At 41.3% G+C, this 18,028-nt stretch overlaps 1 protein-coding gene across 5 annotated transcripts in view; it reads right to left on the bottom strand.

Annotated features, from left to right (window-relative positions):
* NCK2 (NCK adaptor protein 2) overlaps window positions 1-18,028 on the bottom strand; it is a 107,514-nt gene that overhangs the window by 40,441 nt on the left and 49,045 nt on the right. For all 5 annotated transcript variants that reach the window (XR_013274583.1, XR_013274582.1, XM_077482638.1 and 2 more), the window contains one exon: window positions 9,783-9,878. The gene's annotated coding sequence lies outside the window, so the exon portion shown is untranslated. The remainder of the gene's footprint in view (window positions 1-9,782; window positions 9,879-18,028) is intronic.

Raw genomic sequence — 18,028 nt, forward strand, 5'->3', positions numbered from 1 at the left:
GTTTGGGCACGTTCCCTTGTGCATTCTAATGGCCAACAGAATGTATTAATGCCAGACACATAAATGCACATGCAAAAACACTGCTTTTTACTGTGTTCTTGCCAAGGCTTTCTTCTATAGGACAAAAAAAAAAAAAAAAAAGCATCAATATAATATAGTGTGCATGAAGCCCAACAAGGAGAGTTTAGGGAGGGTTGTTTGTGAACTGTACTCCAAGATATGAAATTTACAAGCAAGTCAAAACTGATCTCATCTTAACCACTTGGCATCCGCAGGCCATCATATGACGTCCTCGGCTTTGTGGTGGTATATCTGAATGATGCCTGGGGTTACAGACATTTAGATATCGGCATTTTCAGGCAGCGATTAAGCAGCTGTTCCGCTGCTTGATCGTTCTTACAAGCGGCAAAAGGGGGCATCCCCCCCCCCCCGCTGCCCTCCGATGCTTCTACCGACTCACCGCAGCGATCGGATCCGCCGGCCGTTGATCATAGAGATTTCTGGCGGACCAGTTGGTCACTGGATTCTCTATGATCGTCGGAGGCTGGGCGCAATGTTATGAAGTCACGCCCGACCTCTGTGTTTTAAAAAAAAAAAAAAAAAAAAAAAAAAAAGCGCCCCCTCGGCTGGGAAGCCAGGATTTTTTTTTTTTATTTCAGGCTTCCCAGCCTAGTGGTGAGATGTGGGGTCTTATTGACCCCATATCTCACTGTAAAGAGGTCCTGTCATGTCCTATTCCTATTACAAGGGATGTTTACATTCCTTGTAATAGGAATAAAAGATCACATTTTTATTTCTATTTCTTTTTTTAAAAGTGTAAAAATAAAAATTATGTAAAATGAACAATACATTTTTTTTTTAAAGCGCCCCTGTCCCCGTGTGCTTGTACGCAGAAGCAAACGCATACGTAAGACCCGCCAACATATGAAAACGGTGTTCAAAGCACACGTGAGTTGACGCTGCGAACGGTAGAACAAGAGCAATAATTCCAACGCTAGACCTCCTCTAAATCAAAACACGTAACCAGTAAAAAAAATTTAAAGCGTCGTCTATGGGGATTTTTAAGTACCGAAGTTTGGCACCATTCCACGAGTGTGTGCAATTTTGAAGCGTGACATGTTAGGTATCTATTTACGCAGCGTAACTTCATCTTTCACATTATGCAAAAAAAATTGGCCAACTTTTTTTTTTTTAAAGCATGAAACCTTTTTTTTTTTTTCCAATAAAAATGCGTTTGAAAAATTACTGTGCAAATACCGTGCGAGATAAAAAGACCACCATTGCATTCTCTAGGGTATCTGCCAAAAAAAACATATATAATGTTTAGAGCAACAAAAATGATGATTTTTACATGTAGGAGCGAAGTGTCAGAATTGGCCTGGATGAGAAGTGGTTAAAGTGTTACTAAACCCAGGACCCTGCATTCACTATACCTGGTCTCCCACAGTACACAGAACATGGAAATGCAATTATTTTAGTAAATATAAACTACTACATACATTTTCTCATCAGCAGTTAGAGCAGTCTTCTGACTTCTATCAGTGTCTGGTTAAAGTTTATAGGAATTTTCATCCTATTCTGACTGTACTATCAGGCTGCAGGATCCCTGACCCTTTGTCTGGACAGTGTTGATTTGCCCTCTTCTGATCACATGCACTCCCCAAGGAAAAAAAATAAAAATCTCTAGCTATACACACACACCAAACTGAGCATGTGCAGCTTGTCCACTAGCCTCTGTTCTATCAGGATATGGATTGGGGCCTGTTTTTTACAATACAGAGGATCAACCCCTTAGGCTCCACAGTGAGTACAACAAGCATGCGTTACTGCATATACAGATCGATTTTACTATTGCAGGTTTAGTAACACCTTTAATCAGACAGCACATAACATGAGCAACTTATAATACAATGGCATTCTCCAAAGAAATGAATACATGGGTGGACAGCAACTAGGCAACTGAACTGTGCCAACGGGTCCAAAAACAAAAACAAACCAAGAGATAAAATAAGAAGCCCAAATTCAGAGTGCCACTACAAGAACCTTGTGGCCGAAATCAGCAGATGACTGAACATGCACTTGGTAAAACTTTGAAAAAATATGAACAGAAGACTGAGCAGTGGCTTTACAGAGTTGGGTACCAGAAGCTTGGTGCCTAAAGACCCAGGATGCTCCAACAGATCTGGTGGGGTGTGCCTGCAATAGCACAGGAGGTGGTTGTTTTAGAGCATAAGTGCTAATATTCAAACTCCTGATCCACCTAGCAATGATGAATTTGAAGTGGGGGGGGGGGCCTCCTTGTGAGGAACTTAGGAATGGACAAACAGGAAATCTGTCCAATGGAAACAGTAGCTTTTTAGGTACATTCTATTGGCTCTTACAATGCCCAGTGTAGAGATTTCCTTTAGGATACTTGGGAGAAAGCTACAAGGATGGCAGGACAATGTCCTCATTGAGATGGAACGCTGAAACCATCAATGGAAGCATGGATTGTCTAGGGCATAATAGGCCACTGCCATTGTTAAATATGAGGAAAGGCTCTTGACAGAAAAGAGTCCCCCAGTTCTTAGTATGTCTAACAGACTTGTGATGGGCCACCAATACAGTTACTTTATTGGTCAGAGATTACAAGGGAATATCCCCGATGGATTCAAAGGGTGTTTTTTTTTTTGCCCTCCTAGGGTCCTGAGAGCAAGATTCTAGTCCAGGATTGTTTGTAGGAAGGCTAGAATGTAGGGTACAGAGTAATCTCTGTCTTTCTCCCAATCTATTTAGTGGAGCAGGTGAGGCAGAATGCTTAGTTTGGGGGGGGGGGGGGGGGTGTTTTCATCAATTGGCCCAAATTGAGACCAGAGGATAACTAGAGCATCTGAGATCAGAGCTAGAGGATTCCTGGTTCTGAATACAAACAGAGGTGGTTGGTTGTATCTGGAGGCTAGGATGTCTACAAGTCTCCCATTTTTGACATATCAGATTGAACACATCTGGATGAAGAAACCATTCTCCTTGGTCTGGTGGTGGTGGCCAAGATAATCAGTCTGCCAATTGTCTACTCTTGGGATGTGGATCACAGGAATCACTGGACAGTGAGTTTTTGTCCACAGGAGAATCTAGTTTGCTTGCGTCGAGACAGCTCAGCTCTTCGTGCCTACTTGGTCGATATATATGCCACTATAGTGGCATTATCCAACTGCATCCTAATCCGGTTTCCCATTAGAAGGGGGGGTTCAGTGCTGAAGGGACAGTCTGACAGCTCTGAGCTCAAAGTTATCGATGCAGAGTTTTGCTTCATTATTGACCATGTTCCTTGAACTGAGTGGAAGGCTCCTCTCTAGCCTGACAGACCTGCGTCCAACTGTAAGGAGGAAGGAAGGAAGGAAGGAAGGAAGGAAGGAAGGAAGGAAGGAAGGAAGGAAGGAAGGAAGGAATTTCTCACTGAGTTGAAGTGGTTATCCACCAGGACAAGAAATGTATTGTTTGGAGGGAAAGAAGCATGGGTAGATCCAAGGAAAGAGCCCGCTTTTTACATTCTGATAGACTGTTAAGCTGAATGGAATTGGACAAAGGGTTCTGCCTCAAATTAAGCAACCATTAGACCCGTTACCCTCATGATGAATTTCACTGTGGGAGTTCTCATGGATATCAGTTGTCAAGCATCAGGGCTTTGAGAAAGAGCTTTTGTTCTAGGAGAAAGACCTCTGACTGGGATGCATCTAGGATGAAGCCCGGATAGTCTAGGCCAGTGGTCATCAACCCTGTCCTCAGGGCCCACTAACAGGCCAGGTTTGCAGGATAACTGAAATACATCACAGGTGATATCATTTGCTGCTCAGTGATTGCAGTATTCTAGTCTGCATCTGCCCAAGGTAATACGTAAAACCTGGCCTGTTAGTGGGCCCTGAGGACAGGGTTGGTGACCACTGGTCTAGGCCATGGGTGCTCAACCTGTGGCCCTCCAGCTGTTGCGGAACTACAACAAATCCCATTAGGCATTGCAAGGCTGATAGTTACAAGCATGATTTCCAAAGATAGAGGCACGATCGGAATTGTAGTTTGGCAACACCTGGAGCACCCATGCTCTAGGTGCATGCAAGGCTGGAAATCAGGTTTCAAGTTGATAACCCAGCCAAAAAGGCCTGAAGCAGTTGGAATTGTTTTGTGGACATTTGCTGAGAGTTGATATGGGGGGTGCATCCTTCAGGAGAAGGTAATCTAAAATAGCATGTCATCTGGATTCCCTGACTTCTGAGAAAGGCAAGCAAGGGTGTGAATATATATCTTTGTGAAGACCCTGGGAGCAGAGGACAAGCTGAAAAGAAAATGCAACACATTGAAAGTGGTTGGTTGCCACTGCAAAATCTTAGAAATTGCTGAAGGCTAAAGGAGAACATGTATTTAGGCATCTTGGGCTGTCCACGGATGTCATGTGTTCCCTCATCTCAGAGACAATAACTGAGCTCATCAATTCCATATGAAATTTTGGAAAGAAATTTGTCAAGGGATTTTAAATCCAGGCTAGAATAGATACTTGCTTTGGGCTGTGATATCGTAAACTATAAGTGGTTCAGGGTCTTTTGAAAATCTGACTGTCCTCTGGCAGTTTTAGGTTGATTTGAACAAAAAAGGTGAGGCAGCAGTTTTGAACTCTTGAAATCTTATAACCCTTGAAACCACAGATTGATCCCCAGGTGTGGAACGTCTGACCAAAAGAGATGCAAACTGCAACGGATGTCCCACCATTCATTGTGAAGATTGCTTTAAAGAAGGCTTGGTGGTTTTGTGGGCCAAGCCTTGTGCTGAAAGGAAGGGCTGAACTTTGGTTTAGCAGCTGAAGCCTATTAACTGCGTGGAGGTGCATTTAGAGGCGCCAAGAGCTCCTGAAGAGGGTAGTTTCAAAACGTTTCTACCAAATAGACCTCTTCCTTGGAAAGGCATGCATGGGAGGTGACTTTTAAAGGCAGCTTCTGCTGTCCAAACTTTAAGCCAGAGAATCCTGAGCATATGAATAGAAATTAGACCTTGGATCCAGGAATCGCAGCAAAATCTGGTTGCAGAGCTGGGCCTGCAAGGTTAAAGAGCTTTTAAAAATGTCTCAAATTTTCTTCTCTTTCTTTAGCTTTACAAGATGGAACATCTTCATTAGGTACATTGAGGTTTGTTTAAGACAGATTCCACAGCCCATTTTTATTTTTTTAGACATTTTTTCCTCTGCATAGAGTTCAGCAAAGCATCCTTTCAAGAGTGGGCCAGTCATCATAAACTGCACATTATTTCTGTTCATAAATAGGGAATGTTTTGCCAGGTTTAATAGGTCTTTGTGACCAAAGGGGTGTGGAGAGATAAGAAAGAGTCAACCTTTACAATGCCAAGACTTGTGTACAGAGACTAAGCATTTCAATGTTAGCAAGCATGTTGCGTGAAGCTCACGCTTTAATACTTTAATATAGTGACAGTGTGGGAAAGGGAAATCTTCTGCAGCTTCCTCCAACACTACCTCCATGTCCTCTCCATTCCCCATGGGTGAATTAAGGCTGTCCAAGAAATTGACCACCTGTTGAGTGCCTGAAATAAAAGCAAAGATCGGATGCTGAGGATCGATTCTCCTGCGCCAGTGCAAGGGACGCATCATCACTCCGACACTGATGCAATATTCAGCAGCTGCTGTTTAGGCTCCCTTTCGCTTGGTTTCAGTCACAGCTACAAGCGAGAGTATTCCCCTATAGTGTACCCATGGAGTTGAGTGTGGGAGATAGATAGAAAAAGTTCTTCTGGTAGGAGTACAGTGGTGTCACGGTGCCGATTTCTTCACAAATGCGGTTTACATTGGTGCAGAGTCTGGGCACTTTTAAACAAGTGAGTGATATACCATTGTTACATTTTAAATCTTCGGATTCATAAATACTAAACTATAGTACTTTTCTGGCTTATTGTTGTGGTGTCTTCTGGAGCAAATATGGAAGATTAAGGGGATGTTTGGAGATCAGGGTTATATGGAGCAATTGATCTGGAGAGGATATCCCAATGCGCTAGTTGACCTTTATTAAGTTGGGGGGTCACTGGATTGCTGGTGAGAATTTGCATATTTTATTTTTTTTACACAGAGGCTGGTTATTTGAGTGGCACAATCGGTAGCAATATCTATTGGCACACAGAAAATTTCAAGGCGGTAGATTTTTTTTATGCACACTAAAGCCTAGTACACACGATGAGATGATCAGAGGAATGACCGTCCATTTTTTTTTTTTGCCTCCTAGTCTCCATACTAAATGCGAATAGGTTACTAGAGTATGAAAATTCTCATATGACAGAAAAAATAAAATCAGAAGTGCTGTAATGTATTTTTGGATAAAAACTGTACTGATTAAATGAAAATTGTATGATCTGGTATTGTAGGAGAAAAATTTTCGGGTTTGTTCCTTCGCATAATTTTAGACGACCGCTTATTATCGTACTATGACATTGAAAGTGGAATTTTTCATCTGGTTTTCTCATTGTGTGTACAAGGCTTTAGGAATGACTAAGAACTTTATTATGGCTTAAAGTGGGTGTAAACCCTATTCGTGAAATTTGAGCTGGGCACCTATCTGTAGTGTTTTCTTATCTTTCTTCAAAGCACTATGTTCTGTAGCCGTTTCCTGCTCCATTCTTCTGTTATCGGCCTGATAACTCCTGACAAGTTCTCCGTCACATATTACAAAAGCAGCCTGGGTTTTGTGTTGGAGAAGATGCTAGAAATGCATTAGCAGAGCCCTGATAGATGAAACTCTCTACCTGTGTGTGCCTTTCCTCCTAACTGCTGTCTTGGCTGTATGCCCAGGCTATACTGCAGTGTTGAACAAGAAGAGAAAACTGAACACTATGTGCACAGTATATAAAGCAGAAGACAGCAGATATATATATGTAAAACTTATGTAGGGAGATTTGTTTCATCCCTGTGTATCATCTGGGGCAACAATTTACTGGGTATATGAGAGTTTACATCCACCTTAATCATTTATATAGAAGTTTGAATTGGTGTAAACACCATATGCCCTTTTTTCTTTAGGCTGGGTTCACACCTATGCGAATTGGATGCGAGTTTCTCCGCATCCAATTCACATAGCAGGAGAATGTGACCAGCTCTCTATGGAGCTGGTTCACATATCTCTGGGGTGGCTGTGGAACACACTATACAGAAATGCTGCGAGTCTTTGGCTCCGTTTCAGGGCCAAATTCAGTCAAAGATTCGACCCAGAACCGGTTCCAGTGTGAACCACACCTTATTTGGCCATTTGTTCAGTAGCTTAAATTTTTCATCATTTAACCACTTACAGACCGCCCGCTGCAGTTTTACGGCTGCTGTATGAAGGAGGATATCGTTACGGCAGCAGCTAGCTGCCATATCTCCAGTACCCCCTTCATCGGGCGGTCTGCTATAAGATAAAAGTAGTCTCTGCGGCACATTCGCCGCGAGATCACATTTAAAATCGTGTCCTGTCTTTAACTGTGCATGGAGACGAGCGAGGGGGAAGATGGCCCCCACCCGTCTCCATACAATTGCTGGGCAGAAGCGACTTCAAAAAACGCCACTTATGACCACAGCTCTTAAAGGGCCAATTTTTTTTAAATGATTTTTTTTAAATTACATTTTTTAAATTGCATTTTAGTCTAAATATGAGATCTGAGGACTTTTTTACCCCAAATCTCATATTTAAAAAAAGAGGACCTGTCATGCTTTTTTCTTTTACAAGTGATGTTTACATTCTTTGTAACAGGAATAAAAGTGACAATTTTTTTGTTTTTTAAAACAGTGTAAAAATACACTGCCAAGCTCCTGCGCAGAAGTGAACGCATACGTGAGTAGCACCGCATATGAAAATGGTATTTTTTTCCTCAAAAAAGTGTGCTCGTAAGACCGCTACGTAAATACGGTGTGAAAAAAAGTATTGCAATGACCACCATTTTATTCTCTACGGTGTTAGAAAAAAATATATACAATGTTTGGGGGTCCTAAGTAAATTTCTAGCAAAAAAAAAAAAAAACTGTTTGAACCGCTTAAGGACCGCCTCACGCCAATGCACGTCGGTAGAATGGCATGGCTGGGCATAAGCACTTACCTGTACGTTGCCCTTTACGTGCCCAGCCGTGGGTCGCAAGCGTGCCGCGGTCCTGAGCTCCGGGACCGTGGCCGTGGGACCCGATCACCGCCGGTGTCCCGCAATCGGGTCACAGAGCTGAAGAGCGAGGAGAGGTAAGTGTAAACAAACCTCTCCTTGTGCTTCCTCCTGAGGATGTCCCGTTATAGGGAAAGACGATCAGTAATGTCAGACGCCAAGCCACGCCCCCTACAGTAAAAAAAAAAAAAAACACACACACACACACACACACACACACACACACACAATCCCTTCACTGCCCCCTAGTGGTTAACCCTTTCACTGCCAGTGACATTTTTACAGTAATCAGTGCATTACAGATTGCTGTATTAATGCCAATGGTCCCAAAAATGTCATGTCATAATGTCGTAGTCACAAAAAAAAAAAAAAAAAGGGCTGATCGCCGTCATTATTACAAAAAAAAAAAAAAATTATTAATAGAAATGCCATAAAACTATCCCCTATTTTGTAGACACTATAACTTTTGCATAAACCAAATCTATAAACGCCTATTGCGATTTTTTTTTTTTTTAGCAAAAATATGTAAAGAATACGTATCTGCCTAAACTGAGGAAAAAAAAGTTATATATATATATATATATATATATATATATATACACACACACATTTATTTTCGGGGGATATTATAGCAAAATGTCAAAATGACAGTTTTTTTCAAAATTGTCGCTTTTTTTTTGTTTATATCGCAAAAAAAAAAAAAAAAAAAAAATAAAAACGCAGAGGTGATCAAATACCACCAAAAGAAAGCTCTATTTGTGGGGGAAAAAAATGTCAATTTTGTTTTGGAGCCACGTTGCACGACTGCGCAATTGTCAGTTAAAGCAACGCAGTGCCGAATCGCAAAAAAGGGGCTTGGTCCTTTAGCTGGAAAATGGTCCGGGGCTTAAGTGCATGCTTGTGGCATTTTTATTATTATTATTTTTTTTTAATAGTAATGGTGGCGATCTGCAATTTTCTATTGTGACTACGATATTGCGGCGGACAACTTGGACACTTGAAACATTTTTGGGACCATGCACTGTTTACTGTATAAATGTTATCGACAGGGAAGGGGGTTAACTGTGTTCCCTCTCTGTGTTCCAACTGAAGGGGGGATAGGACTTACGGGGGGGAGGTGTATGATCACACGATCAGTCTCTTCTTCTCACTCTGTCATGAGCGATCGTGGGTGCCCAGGGGTCATAGCACCTGCCAGGAACTCTCATGGGCTCTGGAGGCACATGCTTGCCCCTAGTGGCCACAATAGGAAGTGTTGTAAGGCAACATTGATTTGTCCAGCGGCAGTAAAACTGCAGCGGCTGGTCGCAAAGTAATACATTCTACGCATATTCCCAAAGTAAAGAAGCGTTCTGAGATTTGCTGTTTTGATAGCCACAAGCATGCAAAGCAACAAGTCACAAATAAACACAGTCACAAAAACAGATGGTATGTTTATATGTACACTGAGCTTAGGCATATTGCTGTACCACTAATTCCAAATACACACAATCCCGATTATTAGGAAATAAATTATCTGTACCCCTTCCTTATTTGTGCAATAGACCTCTGGAAGCATTGCACATGGGAGATGTTGTTGCTAAAGTGGTATTAAACGTAAAGCCAAAAATGTAACATATTGAAACTTACCAATCATTAGATGTGGTATCTGCATTAGTATTCTTTTTAGGCTGTTTTCACCTAAAGATCTGGCCAACACACCTCCTGAATTAGAGTGCCTTCATTCTGAATGAATAAAAAATAAATAAATAAAAAATCAATTACTTGCGTAAAAAGGTTTATAAAAAACAAACTAAAAAAAAACTGATACATTTGTAGGAGAGCTTGTTCTTTTGAAAAACAGACTGAGAAAGAAAGAAAGCCATCACATCTTAAAAAAAAAAAAAATTTAATAGATATAGATAATATAGATATAGATAATATATATAAAAGAAAGACAAAGGGGGATTTTGACGGTGCTTTTGTACAAGTTGAATACATTGAAAGTCATAAAAAAATAATTTTATAATTTATTGAAATACAATTAAAATATCGCATATAGTGCAATAACACAAAAATATGCATAGACAGTTTTTACATCAGAGGGGTCCTGGAAGCAAGAGGTGAAGTAATGACAGCACTTTTATCCCAACATGTTTTGCATTGTGTCCAATGAAGATATGGCTTACCAATGTACGTGCAGCAACCAAGTATAAACTATGATGCCCTCCGTGCGCTGGTTAAGCTTGGAAGTGCCTGGCTTATGTATCCTCCGTCCATCGAGCTGGCGTCTGACGTCTCCAGCTTGATGCGGATGCGCTAGGAAGCTCTGCGCATGCTCGGCGGTGGCGGGAAGAGGGGAAAGGACTACACTACTTGGTTGCTGCACATACATTGGTAAGCCATATCTTCATTAGACACTTTCCCATTCCACCTTCTTTCCTTAAATTAACTCGCAATTTCAATTATTTAATCTTTACTGCGGTACTTTTTGGCTTCAGGTAAAAGGTTAAAGGTGAACGTGCATCCCAGTGTGACATTGATCCCCAGACTTGCACACTGAGAGATCCAGTTTAATTGACAACATTTGCTACATATGTTTTGAGCAACAGCTGTGCCCAGTTTGCTTGGATACAATTTATACTTTCGGCAGTAAGTACGGCTATACTGCTGTTTATGCATTGCCTTTTTTCATCATTTATTTTTATCTATTCTGCTTTCACTTTACTCTTAATTTTGATCATTTTTACCAAGTTTTTTCTTTAATCGCATCTTTATTTGCTATATATTGCTCTTAGTGCCCTATTAACTGATACCTTTCTGCTGATTAAATCATGCGTCTATAATCAATGAGGCTATTTGCCCTTTCCTCATTCATTGAGGAGAATACATATTATCAAAGCTGTTTTTACCTGACTATTGCCCTAATTAAATGGCAAAAATAATTTTATTTTTATTTTTTCTATCATAACTGGCTTATATTTTTTCATTTACTCCCTTAGCCTTGGCTTACCTCCGTCTATGCCCTCCTTTGATGAGTGGCCATTTGTGGGTTTAGGGTCATACATATTCCCACACTTATTGGCTGGCTTTCAGTGCTTCTGGGGATTCAGGCAGCAGAGGGTAAGCGCTTCTTTTAGAATCTTCACATGGAAAGTTCTTCAATATTATAGAATTCACTGCATGCATTTAATCTTTATATAGATTGTCATTAATTATCTTTTCTCCATTAAATTTGTTATCAGTTTGCACATCCCCTGATGAAGCCAATGCGAAACATGTTGGGATAAAAGTGCTGTCATTACTTCACCTCTTGCTTCCAGGACCCCTCTGATGTAAAAACTGTCTATGCATATTTTTGTGTTATTGCACTATATGTGATATTTTAATTGTATTTCAATAAATTCAATTTTTTTTTATGACTTTCAATGTATTCAATTTGTATAAAAGCACCGTAAAAATCCCCCTTTGTCTCGCTTTCTTTTTTACATTTCAAATTTATAGGGGATGAGGTGCCTATGTTTCATGGGTGTTATATGGTAGTCTGGACCACAACTTGCTAATAATATATATATGTGTGTGTGTGTGTAGATTTTTATTTTGGCTGTAAAAAGGCATGTACAACTGGAAGCATATTTGCATATTTGCGGATGCAGCTGCTTCAAAAAAAACAAAAACAAAAAAAACAAGTGTGTAGAAAAGTGTAGTCACATAAAACCTATTTTGTATAGTAGTGTGCCAATGAACATATTGTCACTTATTGTAGCATTTGGATATTCTCATCATCCAGAGAAAAACCCATGTGTACATCCCCACAGTATCTGATTAATGACAAAGTCTCTGTAGTCGTCATTTTATCAAAGACCGTCTAGTTATTTTGTGATTATGTCATAAACGCATATTGTGAAACTGGTGTCATAAAGATCCTTAGACATATAAGAATACAAGTAGAAAGGTGAGGGGGCTAAGGGGGTGACTTGGGATATTTTAAAGATAATCAAATGAACAAAAGGAGTGTGTGGGGGGGGGGGGGCTACCTGAGAAGCCTTAAGTATTGGGATGAGGAAAGGGATAGGGGTGGGGTTGAGGGGGTTATAATTCTGCCTTCCTCTCTCACCACAGTTTGTGGTGGGTGTTTTAAGTAATTGCATTCGTCTGTCCTGATGAAATGTAGCCAGCAGGACCAAATTTTCCAGAATTTGGAGGGGGTATCTCGCTTGGTGTGTAAGTTCTTCCATTTTCAGAGTTTTTCTTTTTATACGTTTAAACCATTCAGCTATAGAAATGTTTGCTTTTAATACTACTTTAGGGAGCACAGCTGCAAAGTACAAATAGCCAGAGCCTTTAGGCCGGCACATAAGAACTTTTAGACTAGGCACAGTCGCTTTTGAGCTCAAAGACTGCTATTTACTGATAAATGTATAGCTTTTTTAAATATGGCGACACGCCAGGAACAGTATTTATGTAGATTTCTAAATCAACTCAAACCTGCATGGTGATACCTCACATGCACGGTGCAATTGCTGTTTACTGACACCAGACGTCTGCATTCACCTTTGCACATGAGCACATTTATTTATTTTTTTAAACTGTTCCTTTCATTTTTTTTTAATCATTTTTATTGTTATCTCAGGGAATGTTAATATCCTCTATGATAGCAATAGGTAGTGACAGGTACTCTTTTTTTTAGAAAAAAAATTGAAAAAATGTATTAGACCCTAGATCTCTCCTCTGCCATCAAAGCATCTGATCACACCAAGATCGTGTGATAAAAAGCTTTCCCAATGGCCGTGTTTATATCCGGGAAACCCAAGTCATGAAATGCTTGTAGCTTCCGGTTTCTTAGGTCATAGAGATGATTGGAACCGTTCTGGTCTCCGATAAGCTCCATGATCAACTGGCGGAACCACCAACTGCATTCTTGGGTTCCCAGGACAGGAGAGCCAGAGAAAACCATGAAAGATGTTGGGGGTGGGGAGAAAATTCCCTCCCACTGCTTGTAAAATTAGTCTAGAGGCCAATTAGCTGCTTGGATTGCTTTGACATGAAAGCCGACCGCTGGCTGAAAAGAATGATACCATGATGATACCCAAACCTGCAGGCACCATTCTGGTATAACCACTCAAACTCCAGCAACATACCAGTACGTTGCTGGTCCTTGTTGGGCATATATTGTAATTATTTTTTTTTCCATGCAGCCTGTGGGCTGAAGAAAAAAAAAAAGAAGAAGAAGATTGATCTGTGGGTATACCCACCATTTTAATACCACCCTTCATCCACCCACTTCAAATGATGGGCATACATGCACTTTTTTTTTTTTTTTTTTTTTTTTTTAACTGTGGTAGTGAAATCACCTCCTACAGCGCTGGAGTCACCGATTTTCGTATCGTGAGAGCAAATGCTGTTGCTGTCAAGATAATTGATCAGCATACAAAATGCTTTGGTCCGCAATAGATCTATAAAGTTCTTCTGTGAAAAACAGCAATAAAAATCAAGTGACGTTAAATCAACTGTTTCCACCTGAATTCTGGTTTGGGCAGTGAATGGGGGAAGTACGGGTGCTGCAGAAGTGGTGTGTTCCCAATCTGGACTGGCAAATGCAGAAGGAAGGGCACTATGGACTCGACGGCCTGTCTTTGTCTTCTTGGCAGCTGCGGGACACTAGTTGTGCTAGCCACCTCACCAGCTTGAACTGCACTTATGGGACTCGCCACATAATTAAAATCTGGCAACACAGTGGCATCAACAAGCACTTCAACGAGGGAAGGGCTCATTGATGCCACTGCGTTGCCAGATTTTAATACCATGCTTGTATTTGCCTGTAATATGCGAGTACCCATTTATGCTTTTAATGTTAATAAGTTTTAAACGGTATTTCACTATGAGGCTGTATTTTCTTTTTGGCCTATAACATACGTGGAAGAATCTCTGTCCTCAGTTACCCTAAAAGGTGGACAGCCATTTCATCTATTTTTGGGTCATCTCTCTGTCTACTCTGGTACCCATGAGAAGTTACAAGTTTGCCAGCAGTTTTTTCGTGTGGATTTACATCAATAAACTCGTGTGACTCATTAGGTATATACCTAACTGGGTCCATAACATCTGGTAAGCCTCCTCTCAAGTGGTGGTGGATTTCTGCAAAGCATTCACTGAAGTCACTATAACTTCTCAAGATATTGCACTTTGTCACCATATTGTTTCACTTATGGACTCTTAACACGTTCACTTTGGTGGATATGCATATATAAAAAAAAATTTTAAGTATATTTGGATATAGTGTTGTCTAAAACATAGAATCATTAATAGTGTTAATTTATGCAGTTTTTTTATCACTATTAAACTTGATGGTATTTTATATATTTTTTACACTGGTAAAAGATTATATAGATATTGTCATATATGCAAACTAAGCGCTGCACCTTTTTTATTATTTCACCATTTTATATTCTGAGCATGAATCGGACAGATGGGCGAATTCCTCTTCACTCTCATGCTCAGAAACGGGTAGGCTTCTTCACTAGTGTACCTTCGATTGGACATTTTGGCCTCTAAATTTACTGGTACAGCTAGTGAAACTCAGGAAAAAAGGAGCAGCTGACTATCAGCAACTGCTTCAAAGGTTACCCAAAAAAAAAAAAAAACACAGCGTTCACAGGGATCAGGCCTTACTCTGCGAACGCTGTAGTTAGGTGTTTTGTAAGTGACAGCGATCAATTGATATTGCACTTGGGTGGGCTGGACTGGGCGGAGGTGCTAGCAGGTATCTGGGTTGATCCTGCCAACGCTGCATTTTTAGGAACCCTAAACTATTTGGGACGCCAATACAGTTCTGATCAGATCAAAGACATCGATCCGTTCAGACACTATAATACTAAGGGAGGTGTATGGTGCGTGTGGGTGTTACCACTACTGGACCTAATCTGAAGCTGACTGGGGCGACGCAGACTGATGCCAAAATCAAGCCAATATCACCCACCAGCTGATCAGGGGGGTTAAACCTTTTATTAGGTAATGTATGACGGGTGCCCTGACCCTATTAAAAAAATAACCAGTATTACCTGAGACACCAATACAGTGATCCTACTACTAAGTACCTCAACGCTTTTACTGTCACAAATGACCACAGTACAGTGATCAAAGTAAAATATGAACACTGCACTGTGTGACACAGCAACAAGGAGTGAAGGGGTTAATGGGGGTTGGGGCGATCGGGGGGTGAAATGTGTGACTCTACATGTACTGTGTTAGCGTATTGATGGTGCAACTCACGTTTTGATGTCTTTTCCTTTCTCTGGAACGGAAAAGAATACCAGAGAGGGAGATGACATCCCCTGCCTGTGTTTACACTTACAGGCAGGGGAAGCATTTCATTCGTCATAACCAATCAGCCGGTCCAGGCCAGAAATCATTGGCCTGGGCCTGGAAACTGATCGGTTCTGAAATTATTCCAATCGCTGCGACCGCCTAGGGGGCGCGCACCCCCTAGGCGGCTGCGCCTGACATATGGCAACGTCGTTTTGCTCAACCGTGCCATTCTGCTGGCCGGGAACCGGTTGAAGTGTTAAAAGGCAAAGAACACCGTGACCCAAATAATCAGATCCTGGATTGTAAATACTCATTAACTGCTAGCCGTATGGAATGTGGGAGATTAGCAAACACGTAATTACACTAGTCTAGACCACGCTCATTATAATAAACAACTATGATGAAGTGAAGTTGTACTTTTGCAGTCAAATTTAAGAAAACCCCACTAGGTTTGTTGTGTCCCCATTCATACCTACAAATATTAATAAAAGAACAAAAAAAAAAAAAAAAAGTGTATATTATAAAATATATATTTTCACAACGCTTCACTTTTTCCACATTTTGTTATGTTAGAGGCTAATTCCAATGGATTAAAATTCATTATTTTCCTCAACATTCTACAAACAATACCTCATAATGACGTGAAAGAAGTTTGTTGGACATCTTTGCAAATTAAAACTAAACAATGGGGGGGGGGGGATAAATAAATAATAAAAAAAAACATTTATGCAAGTATTCACAGCCTTTTCTCAATACTTTGTTGAAGCACCTTCAGCACCAATTACAGCCTCAAATCTTTATGAATATGATGCTACGGGCTTGGCACACCTATTTTTGGTCAGTTTCTCCCATTCTAAGACCTCTCAAGCTCTATCAGGTTGGATGGGGAGCGTCGGTGCACAGACATTTTCAGATCTCGCCAGAGATGTTCAATAGAGTTCAAGTCTGGGCTCTGGCTGGGCCACTCAAGGATATTCACAGTTGTCCTGTAGCAACTCATTTGTTATCTTGGCTGTGTGCTTAGGGCTGTTGTCCTGTTGGAAGAGGAACCTTCACCCCAGTCTAAGGTCCAGAGCGCTCTGGAGCAGGCTTTCATCAAGGATGTCTTTGTACATTGCTGCATTCAGCTTTCCCTCAATTCTGACTAGTCTCCCAGTACTTGGTGCTGAAAATCATCCCCACAGCATGATGCTGCCACCATCATGCTTCACTGTAGGGATGATATTAGCCAGGTGATGAGCGGTGCCCAGTTTTGTGCTAGTTTCCAACACTTTTAAGGGGTGCAATTCATTCTTAAATGGTACCCCACTTTTTTCTTTTTTTTTTTAAAGGGTTGGTGACTTCGTTCCCTGCATTCCTGCAGTTAGGGAAGCCCATTAACGAATGGGCTGTCCTACATTACACAAAGCCACACAGATGTGAACCAAGGGCTTGTTCACATGTCAGGTCATAGGGGCGGTAAAACCACATGGTTGAGCTGTTTTTACCATGCCCAACTGCTCCCACTTTAGCTGCAGAGGCAGCAGCTGGGGGTGTACACATGCTGTGGCTGCAGCTGGAGGCATACCCAAGGCAAATGGGGCTGCACTGCAACCACCCGTAACTGTGTGCAATTACAAGCTTAAAAACAGGTGGGGAGGAGGCAACAAATTGCCTCTTTACCGTCTGACAAATGCCTCAGAAAAGCGATCTGAGCACGGATTGCTTTTCAGACGAGCAGCAGCAGTCTTTTCTATCACAAACAAGCCCTAAAAAGAGGTTCCGATGGTACAGGAATAGGGGTTTAGGATTAAAACACACACAATTACATACAGCTACACACACAGAGACACATTTATAAAGCCTGTTAAAATGTTCTAGTACAGTACCTTTGCTCACACAGCCAGGTACTGCACTGTAGGAGGAAGCCGAGAGCACAGCACACTGCCCCTCCCTTTACTTTCACTTTGCTGAGGCTGGCAGAGCTCCCTCACAGTGCCAACGTACACTTGATTGGGAAATCAGGCTCATCTGACAGTCCTTTTCTCCCATGATCCTGCGGCATACCCAAGGACCTCTGGGGGCACCCCAATGTGCCGCAGAACACCGGCTGATCTAGACCACAACAACAGAGGCATGTTCAATTCCTATCGCCCCATGCCCAGGACATGTAGTTCCAGGAGCCAGGCAAGAAGTTTTTGTCTACTTAGCCCTGCTGCGGGCAAGCAGCAGGGTTTAGAGCAGAAAGCTGGACATAGAGGCAGAAAAAAAAAACGGAACCACACTGCCCACTTCTATGATGTAGGAAACATGAAGCGATGAGCATACATCACTTTCGGTTTCCCCGATGCCATTTTTAAAAAAGGGAAAGCATTTGATTACACCAATCTTAAACACCTCTGACTAATAGAAAAACAACATCAACCCTTCAGATTTTCCATCCTAGGAAAAAATGCTTTTTTTAAATCACCAGGACAAGTAGATTGCCATGAAGCATAATTCAGTCCCTTGAACAAGCAGTTTTGTTTTTTTAATTTTATACACCCCTGGTAACACCATTGCGAAATTACACATACACTTAGGATACACTTTCCTTGCAGCTGTGAGTTCAA

Source organism: Lithobates pipiens, unplaced genomic scaffold (assembly GCF_037356315.1).
Source record: "Lithobates pipiens isolate NorthernLeopardFrog02 unplaced genomic scaffold, aLitPip1_a1.2 Scaffold_16, whole genome shotgun sequence".
NCBI lineage: Eukaryota > Metazoa > Chordata > Amphibia > Anura > Ranidae > Lithobates > Lithobates pipiens.